Source organism: Nicotiana tomentosiformis, chromosome 1, assembly GCF_000390325.3.
Source record: "Nicotiana tomentosiformis chromosome 1, ASM39032v3, whole genome shotgun sequence".
NCBI lineage: Eukaryota > Viridiplantae > Streptophyta > Magnoliopsida > Solanales > Solanaceae > Nicotiana > Nicotiana tomentosiformis.
In genome coordinates, this window is record NC_090812.1 from 67,836,874 (window position 1) to 67,847,931 (window position 11,058).

Consider the following 11,058-nt stretch of genomic DNA (forward strand, 5'->3'; position numbering starts at 1 on the left):
GCCCATGATGGTACTCCTCTAGCGGCACATAAGCAGCCTCGTATCCTAAGCGCTCATCATCTCGGTCATGTCTCAATGTCTCGGCAACAAGAATAGTAACCCGATGGCCATACCCATGCAAAGGTACCGCTCCCTCGCCGGTATACTGCAATATCTACTGTTCCAACTGGTAGAACTAATGTAAGCCAATACCTTGCATAACATGTAAACTATTAATTACGTAAGGATAATGTAACATTATAAGTAAGTATAACAAATAACATACAAGTGCCTCATGCCTCCCGACGTATGGAATGTATCGAACTCCAGCGAGATGAATGGGGTTCTCGACGAGAAGTCGGGTAACACTGCTATACCAACCCATATACCCATGCTCGCCATCCGTACGCTCAGGTGCAGGGGGTGGAGGAATAAGGTCATACCTCTGGTCCCAAACCTCAATCTGGGCCTCTAGCCAGGCCAAGTATGTCTGGTCAACCCTGGAACGATCATCCCGCTAGTAATGTGTCCTAATCCAAGTGGGCAAAATAGGTACAAGATGTGGTTGACCAAACTGGCAAAGGCCTCGCTCGGTGGCATGATGCTCGACAATATCGAGACCTATCAGCAGGACGGAAGAGCTCCACATAGCTCGGCCGCGGGAGCAATAATTGGGCAAACCAGCTATGAGCGCGTCGTTATATGGCCCTCTATATGAAATATTAATTAAACACAGGAATCGTCACTAAACACAACAAATATAAAGCCAGGCCAAGTAAAGTTAAGTATACATGTACCTGCATGCCTTCAAGCAAATCCAACAAATCCCTGTAATAGGGAAGATGATGTCGAGCCTCGAACTCGCATCCGTAGCCTCGCCTATCAACCTACCTCCAAGAAAAAGGGAGAAACGGTGGAGGTGGTGCATCCGGAGCCATCGGTGGTAGAGGTGGATGGAACAACAGGAACCGCTCCCAGGCCCAGACCTAATATAGATTGTGGACGTAAAATTTAAGGTATTGTTTTTACTATGTATGGTATTGTCACGACCCAAAATCTAACTAGTCGTGATGACACCTAACCCAACCCGCTAGGTAAGCCAGTTAACCACTAACCAATTCCAATAACAATAAATAAAGCAATTAAGTAAAGAAATTATCTGAATCTTATACATTCCCCAAGAACTGGTAGTACAAATCATGAGCTTCTAAAAATAGATTTTACAAAGCGAAAATGAAATAAATACATCGTCTGTTTGGAAAGCACATAAACAGAGTTTTATAGATCTAAGGCTACCACAAACAAGAGGCAGCTACAACCGGGACACATGTACATCTTCAATCTAGCTCCCATCGAACACAGCAACATCAGCAACCAACATCTACACGCAAGGTGCAGAAGTGTAGTATGAGTACAACCGACCCCATGTACTCAATAAGTAACAAACCTAACCTTAGGTTGAAAGTAGTGACGAGCTAACAGAAAGGTCAGGTCCAACACCAATATTCCACAACAGTTCATAACAACATAGTACAATAACAAAAGAAGAATCTCAGAAATAAAAGGCTCAGTTCGTTCACAGTGCAGAAAAATAGGCATTTCTTTTCAAGTATCTCAGTCTATATCCAAATCTTTTACCGAAAAGCCAATATACGAGTAAGTTTGAAAACTGGGATTTTCCTCAAACTCCTTTCAACAAATAGTAAGATGTTTCCTTTTTAGATAGCATGAGGAAAGTACTTCTCTATGCCTACATGTCAAGATACAGGTAAAATCATAAATGTCCCCAAAACTGGGTAGCAGAAGGAAATGCACCTCTATGCATGTATCTCAAGTACGCATGTCAAATACAATGCATATCGATGATGAGCTCATGTACTCATACTCTCAGAGTACTCAATCTCACTGTCTCGCATTCTCTCTCACTATGCTCAGCATACTCAAACACCCAGCGTTGTACCATACCCGCTGCGGCGTGCAACCCGATCCCTATTTATAGTCGCCTGCGCTCACTAGGGGTGTGCAGACTCCGGAGGGGCTTCTTTCAGCCCAAGATCTATAATCCACACGGACAACTCACGTGCTGCACGGACAACTCACGTGCCATAATATCAATATCTAGAATCGCACGGACAACTCACGTGCCGCACAGATAACTCACGTACTATAATATCAACATCTGGAATCGCATGGACAACTTATGTGCCGCACGGACAACTCACGTGATGTAATATCAATATCCTCACAAACAGGCCACCGACCTCACTTAGTCATCAATCTCTCCAGTCTCACTCACGGGCTCACAAAGTCATGAAACTAGACCGACCACAATGATATGACGTATTAATAAATAACTGAGACTGAGATATGATATAAATGCATGATTATGACTTAGTACGAAATATCAATGAAATCAGTGAAATGACAGTAAGAAACAACCACTATGGGTCCAAACAATATGGGCATAATGCCTAAACATGATATCTAGCATGATTGATAACTTAACTACTTTATCACACGGTGAAAACACGAATATCAATAAAGTAGGACCACTACACAGTGCCATGGAAATAATAGAGTCCCAATTCACATGGTTGATGACGTCCAAATCCACTATTAAAAAATAAATGGACACGGTCGCATGCAATATAATTTACCCAACTATGAGTCGGGGTCGAATCCCACAGAGAACAATATGTAGGCGATTAGGAATGTAAGAGAATTATCACTTCTTATGAAATTCCAAACACTTAGAATTTGGTGGTGAAAATATTATAGCTAAATGCGAAAATGTAAACTAAGCTAGAAAGCAAGTAAAATGATCAATGGCTACAACCATGGATGCATCGGGATTTACACTCAAGTAACGATCCAATGTATTTCACGATTTTATAAATATGAGCGAGTTTATGTTAATTAGCCTCGGGTAATAATTCTATATTAGCTTCTTCCGAAGACTAACAAGACTTCCTAATTGAATTATCCCTAAAATAATTAAGAGATTGGGCACACCCGGATACGACTACAAGTAGTTCAATCCTATCCCTAGGTAGAATCTATAAAGTGAGGGTTAAAGCCTCAAGTTCTTGTCAATTAATCTTTCCCAACCCCAAATAATCTTTCTCAAAATTAATTCAAAGTTAATGGGTGAGTCCTAGGGTTAGCTAATCCCTTTGTAAATATTAAAAAACAAGAATAATTAAAGAAATAATAACTCACTTCATAATAAATAAAAATCGTTCAATACATAAGCACAACAAGATATTTAATCCACACTTTAAATATGAATATTCTCATAAACAAGATTCAAGTGTTGGAAAAAATACTACACACTTATATATTCAATACAAAGCAAGAAAATGAAGAACCGAGCATAAATGAGTAAGAAATTCTCAACCAAAAGCTTCAAATCTTCAAGACCCAAGTGTGTGTGCAAGAACCTTAGCTTCAAAACTTGTCTTCTCTAGTCTAGGAACTGAAAAATAAGCCAAAGATTCCCTACAAAATGAGCTAGGTCGTGTATTAAATGATTTGGGGTCAAAATCGTGAAATTCCAGAACTGCCCAGTTTCTCCGCCCAGTTGTTCTTCGCGTTCGCGACTATTCCTTCGCGTTTGCGAAAGCTTGTTGCCTTCAACATCGCGTTCGCATTTATACCTTCGCGTTCGCAATGGTTAGCTTCCTCCAGTATCGTGTTCGCGAAGGTTGGCTTCTTCCGGCTTCGCGTTCGCGTACAACACTTCTCGGTCGCGAAGGTTTGTTGTCCTGATGTTTCGCGTTCGCATCTAACCCTTCGCGTTCGCGAAGGGTAATTCACTGGGCAGTATTTTGTTTGCATTTTAGCTCCTTTTTGACTCGTTTTCACGTGGTTTCTTCGAACGCGAAGGGTAATTCACTGGGCAGTATTTTGTTTGCATTTTAGCTCCTTTTTGACTCGTTTTCACGTGGTTTCTTCACCATCACTCCTAAATCACTTGATACCTGAAATATGCCAATAAACCTCAATAAATGCCTTAGTTTCTCAACAAAATCATACAAAAGCCTAAGTATCAAGATGATATAAGTTGGTAAAATACCAACTTATCAAACCCCCAAACTTAAACTATTGCTTGTCCTTAAGCAATTCAACAACTAAGAACATCCTTCAATAAAATTATCAATTAAGGTCAATGTTATACCGAACATCATTTCAAGTCAAAAAGGTTTACATTAAACACAACCTAGTGACTTCGGTTGGTTCAAACAATTAATCCAAAGCATAAGAATCGCCAACAACTTCTCACAAATTTCATTTCAATTCAAGTGCTCAAACACCACTTTAATCAAAGTAGCAACCAAGTCATGATACTAAAGCTTCAAAATTTGCCTCATTATCACAAATAATTTTCTTTTGTTCATTCCTCCCAATTGGAGATTGGATTAAGTTCACAACTCAAAATTTCATGTGCCCTCACACTTAAGAGAGAATCCTGACTTATAAATTGCAATTTAAACACAAACGGGATATCAAATGGAAAGAATTAACTCTCCCTCTCACACAAAGATATTCAAATGCACAAAAGTAGTGCCATAGGCTTGCCCTTCATGTATTTATCCACTTATGTAGACACACTTTGTTCAAAATCAAGTAGGACTTAAAGGGTTGTAATGTAGGTTATTGGCTAAGGTAAGGCACAATTTGGATAAGAGTGACTCAAAACCTCCCTAAGCACTAAAATTTACAATAATTAAAGCACACTTCCTTCAAAAGTATTTTCCATCCTTTCTTCACTTTTCATTCTACACCTAATCTTCCCTTTATTCACAACTCATTATTTTTCCTTCTTTTTTTTTTATTATTACCTTTCACCGTTTTAAGCAACTTCCATATCACAACTTTTGCAACCTTCACCCCCAAACTTAGGCTTTTAGCCTACATTTACATTCTCAAAGTACTTAGGAAGGTAGGATGCCAAAAGAAAGATCAATAAAGAATGAAGTGTTCAAGCTTGTAACATGGTTGCCAAGGAAAAGGTTTAAAGTCTCAAAAGGGGTTGGCTAGGGAAAATATGCAAGGGTAGGAAATTTAAGGCACAATAACGGTTCAAGGAAGGCCTAAAATTATTTTTCAACCCAAGTTAATCTAGGATTTCTCCTTGAAGCACATTCCGGGCGAGTTCTAGACTACAAATGATGCAAAAGAACTTCACAATAAGTCTCACCACACATGGAACATGAAAATTCAAGTGGAATACAAATCCAAAATCCAATTGAAACCAATGAACTCAAGTAAGTCACATATAGCCTAAGAAGCTATTTAGTGAATCAAAGAGCCAAAAATTGAGTCTAAAAGTCATGACACTGATATTTACCTTAATCATTTTTCTTTTTCAAAGATCAAGAATTCATATGCCGAGGTTTAAATCATGTTGGTACCAAACAAGCCACATGTTGGTTTATGGACAAAAAGATCACACCCAATAACCAATTTATTCACTACTAGCTACTAACTAAAAAAAAAGAAACAAATATTTACCTAAAAGCAAGCACTGAGACGAGACTAATCCCTTAAGAAAGTTGTCACGCCATCCAGCATAGGGAAATGTCACCCGGTTCGACACAAATTATTTTCTTGGAAAAGAACCGCGACATAAAAAAACCAAGGATTTTAATTAATACTACTACAAGTAAATAAAGTAGCAAAATTAATGCTAACATGCTAGAATTAAACTTCAAACTATCACTAATAAACTACTACATCAACCAATCTACACAAGTTACCACAAAAAATAATCATGCTCCAATTACATCATCACATGTAAATGAGTCAACCCCAACCTAGAGTGTTGCACTGTCCTCAATGCAACTAAGCAAAACAAGATAAAATGAAGGAGGTGCTCCCTGAAACTGCATCACTTAGAGCTGGAGGTGGTGGGAAATTTGAGCTCCAAATCCTCATCATCATCGTCCTCTGATTCATGTGAGCCACAGAATGAACTCAGCTTGTGCATCATTTTGGACATAAATTTGCTTTTCTTTTCTCATGCTCCTTGAACTTTCTCTGCCGCTTCTCAATCTTCCCTTGCCGGCGGCTCATATTTTCCAACCTGTTGTTCATGGCCTCCATCTTGCCCGTTATTGATTTTTGCTCTTTGACCACGTCATCCAGGGATAGTGGGGTAGCAGTGCCAGTAGATGTGCTAGCCCCAGGTGGGCCAGTAGGAAGGCCAGCTATGAGCTGCCTAATGTGTGCATCTACTTCGTGTATCTGACTGGATAAGTGACGCATAGTGTGAGGACCGGACTGGAGTGGTACCATGGGGTCAAATGACCTTGGTGCAGGTGTAAAGGATCCAACGGTATCGGTGGTGGCCTCAGAGAACTTCCCAAATGAAGAGGATGCCACATCAATTCTCCTCTTTTTCTGCTTGTCACTGGGTCCCCTTTTCAGCAAAGGATGGATCATCGGCTTTCCCGGACCTTTCTCAACATCATTTGGGCATTTTAACACCCCAGCCTCATAGCATAGTCGAGTGATCAAGGATGGGAAGAATAGGCTCTTGGATCTCCCATGGGTGGCTTCCTCGATTTCTCTAACAATGTGCTCCCCCACGTTCACAAGTAGCCCATCCATGATAGCAACAATTATCAGTGCCCTCTCTGGTGTCACATCAGTGTTATTTGTAGAAGGCAAGACTCTTGCACAGATAATAGAGAGCCATGTCTTTGCCTTAGCCCTGAAATCATGAGAATCAACTCCCTTGTGCACTGTTATCCACTTCGGGGACACCCCATCATGTAAATTTTCCACTAACCACTGGTTTCCTCCTGCTTTAACTCTGTCTTTGCAGACCTCATTATCAGCATTGGGAAGACAATAAATTCCGTTGATTACCTCAGGGCTGAAATGGACTTGCACACCCCGCACAGTAGTAACTAAGGTACCTTGGAAGTCGGTCCTCAAGGCGTTTGCATAAAATTCCAAAACTACTATGTGATTGGCATCATTTGGTTGCTCGGCAAAACAAATCCACCTGCTTTATACCAATCTTGTGTAAAAGACCGACATTTTAGCTTCAACCTTTTCCATGTTTATGCCTATTTCCCTGACGATGGTCTTTGACAAGAGTCTATCATATTTCCTCTCACATGCTGCAGATAGAAACCAGTCATGATCAAAGGGTTCCTCTTGTTCAGCTTCAAGGACATGTTCTTGCGCAATTTCATTGTGTTCCGGATCCATTTTATGCCCAAGGTACCTACAAAATAGACCAACAATGTCAAAAGCTCATATATACACTTAAAACAATGTATTAGGAAGTATTTAGGTCAAAGAAATGGGCGAAAAAGGTCCCGGATAGAGCTTTGCAAAGCTACTATTTGTTTTCCATTTTTGGGACTGCCAGTGATTGCTCTTCGCGTTCGCGAGAAGACAATCGCGTTAGCGAAGAGAGATTTTTTTCCCCAGATTTAGACCTTCGCGTTCGCGATCAGACAATCGCGTTCGCGAAGGTCAAAATATTTTGCCCAGGAATTTGGCCTACGCGTTCGCGAGCAGACCATCGCGTTCGCGAAGGTCATCTTCTTCGCTCAGGCCTATTTTCGTTCAGGCATTTTTTCAAACAGTTGGGGTGCCCTCTTTTCTATGTTCATTTTATAGACCATTGAAGCAAAAATCTTGCCCAAATTTTCTTCAATAAAAAGACACTCACACTCAACCAATCTCACCCAGCAATAACAACAAATTTCAAGAACAAGCTTGGCAATTAATACTCAAAATTTGAATCCTAAAAACCAAACAACCATGGTTGTTCTTCTATTGTTTTACACCAAGAAAGAGAAGAAAGATTTAAGAGACAAGAGAGGAAATTACATAACTAGAAAATGATGAGGGAGAATCGCAATGGACTTGAAGAATATGGGGAGTTTGAGTTTTTGGGATTTAAGTAGTAGGAATTGTTCTTGATCCAAAAAGGATTAAACGTCCCTTTCTAGTGTTATTTTTGAACTTTAAAACTTACCTGACGAGTCGCGTTCACGAGGGCCTTATCGCCTATGCGAAGAGTAAAAAGTGCCAAATTGTCGCGAACGTGATGAGTTCACCGCGGACGCGAAGGGTTAAATTTTCATAAACCTTCACGAAAGCATAGGTCCATTGCGAACACAAAGCATTGCGTCTGCAGTTTCCAACAACTACTGGTTTTTGGCTGTCCGGTCACCCCGACCTACTCAAATTAACTCCAAAAATTCTAAAACTTGGCAGATTAGTCAAAATAATATACTAAGCTATTCTAGAAGAGAAAAATTAAAAAATGACCAAAACAAATTGAAAACGATGGGTTGCCTCCCACCAAGTGCTGCATTTAATGTCGTGGCACGACGCGAATCAACTTTACCACTTTTCTCGCCACTTGGACGATATGAATTGGGTACCTAACTTGGAATCAAGTTTGTGACCACGAGCAATGGGGGGTGGGGGGGGGTGATAAGTAGATGATCAAGCCAAGCATTAACTTCTTTATTTTGTACTTCTTGGCTTTCATGTGAGGAATGTCATTTTGCTTCCTTGTACCTTCAAACTGTAAAATGTATGGCCTTTGTCTTTCCTCCTCGCATTCTCTTATTGACTCGTGTAGTTCAATTCCCATATCACCACATAATTCTAATGTTGAGAAATGCTTGAAATGTGACCTCAAGCCTCCAAAGTGCAATTCTTTCTGGATTTTGACATCCTCTTGGTCCCCCGAACTAGAGTCCTTTTCAACCATCTCTTCAAATTTTTTAGTTGACTCTAATTCCATATTTTTCTTGGCATCACTAATGCTCATGGAGTCGGTCGGCGGATGTTCAATTCTTGATTCCTCAAAATAAATCTCACTTTCTTCCTCGGAGTTGGACTCTTCTTGACCTCTTTCCACACTTTCAAATTGATAGGCATAATGAGCCTCAATCAATGATTTCATTTGATCTTCCAAAGTGCGGATAGTCTCATCATTTCGATTTAGTGCTTGTTTTAAGTCCTCGAGTGCCAAGCTTTGCTTCTCCTCATTTTCAAGAACGGCCTCCAACATGAGCATCATCCTCTCATTTTTAGCATTTGAGAGTTCTTCTTGTTTTTGATCAAGTGCCAAGGAAGGATCTTCTTGGTCTTGGCTATCATTCACTTTCGAGGCTTTTTGGACCTCTAAAGCTTCAAGCATTTCTCCCATTTGTAAGTTCAACCTTTCAAGCACCAAATCATTTTGGAGACTATTTTCCAAAAGCTCCTCCAAATCATTTTGCTCTTTGTTTCCTCCTTCAAGTAGGCATTCTAACATGAGCTTAAACTCTTTCATTTTGACCATGCTCAATTTCTTCCACTTTCATATCCCTATAATTTTTATCACAAAAAATAGAATCATCATAGCGGGGGCTTGGAAAAGGGAAGGACAAATAAGCATAATTTTTCCAATGACCATTTTGACGGCCACACTTATCTTAAATACTCCACTCATGGGTTTGAGATTGTGCGCACAATCCACCCCCGGGAGAATTTAAACAATTTTGCCACGAGTGTGGTCCTTCACAATAAGGACAAGGGTCATCAAAGTATGAACAACTACCATCCGACCAATTTTCATTATATGATGACATTTTTTTTAAAACTAAGAAAATAAACAAGAAACAAACAAGAAGATAAACAAAGATAAGAAAATATTACACAAATATTCATAAGTTTGGACCAAAGCACTTACGCTTACTTCTCAAATAACCTAAATTATGCCAACTTGTTCCCCGGCAATGGTGCCAATTTTGATGACGTCCAAATCCACTACTAAAAAGTATATGGACACGAGCACATGCAATATAATTTACCCAATTATGAGTTGGGGTCGAATCCCACAGAGAACAATATGTAGGCGATTAGAAATGTAAGAGAATTATCACTTGTTATGCAATGCCAAACACTTAGAATTTGGTGGTGAAAATATTATAGCTAAATGCGAAAATGTAAACTAAGCTAGAAAGCAAGTAAAATGATCAATGGCTACAAGCATGGATGCATCGGGATTTACACTCAAGTAACGATCCAATGTATTTCATGATTTTACAAATATGAGCGAGTTTATGTTAATTAGCCTCGGGTAATAATTCTATATTAGCTTCTTCCGAAGACTAACAAGACTTCCTAATTGAATTATCCCTAAAACAATTAAGAGATTGGGCACACCCGGATACGACTACAAGTAGTTCAATCCTATCCCTAGGTAGAATCTATAAATTGAGGGTTAAAGCCTCAAGTTCTTGTCAATTAATCTTTCCCAACCCCAAATAATCTTTCCCAAAATTAATTCGAAGTTAATGGGCGAGTCCTAGGGTTAGCTAATCCCTTTGTAAACATTAAAAAACAAGAATAATTAAAGAAACAATAACTCACTTCATAATAAATAAAAATCGTTCAATACATAAGCACAACAAGATATTTAATCCACACTTTAAATATGAATATTCTCATAAACAAGATTCAAGTGTTGGAAAAAATACTACACACTTATATATTCAATACAAAGCAAGAAAATGAAGAACCGAGCATAAATGAGTAAGAAATTCTCAATCAAAAGCTTCAAATCTTCAAGACCCAAGTGTGTGTGCAAGAACCTTAGCTTCAAAACTTGTCTTCTCTAGTCTAGGAACTGAAAAATAAGCCAAAGATTCTCTACAAAATGAGCTAGGTCGTGTATTAAATGGTTTGGGGTCAAAATCGTGAAATTCCAGAACTGCCCAGTTTCTCCGCCCAATTGTTCTTCGCGTTTGCGACTATTCCTTCGCGTTTGTGAAGGCTTGTTGCCTTCAACATCGCGTTCGCGTTTATACCTTCGTGTTCGCAATGGTTAGCTTCCTCCAGTATCGTGTTCGCGATTATACCTTCGCGTTCGCGAAGGTTGGCTTCCTCCGGCTCCGCGTTCGCGTACAGCACTTCACGTTCGTGAAGGTTTGTTGTCCTGATATTTTGCTTTCACGTCTAACCCTTCGCGTTCGCGAAGTTTAATTCACTGGGAAGTATTTTGTTTGCATTTTAGCTCCTTTTTGAATCTCTTTCACATGGGTTCTTCACCATCAT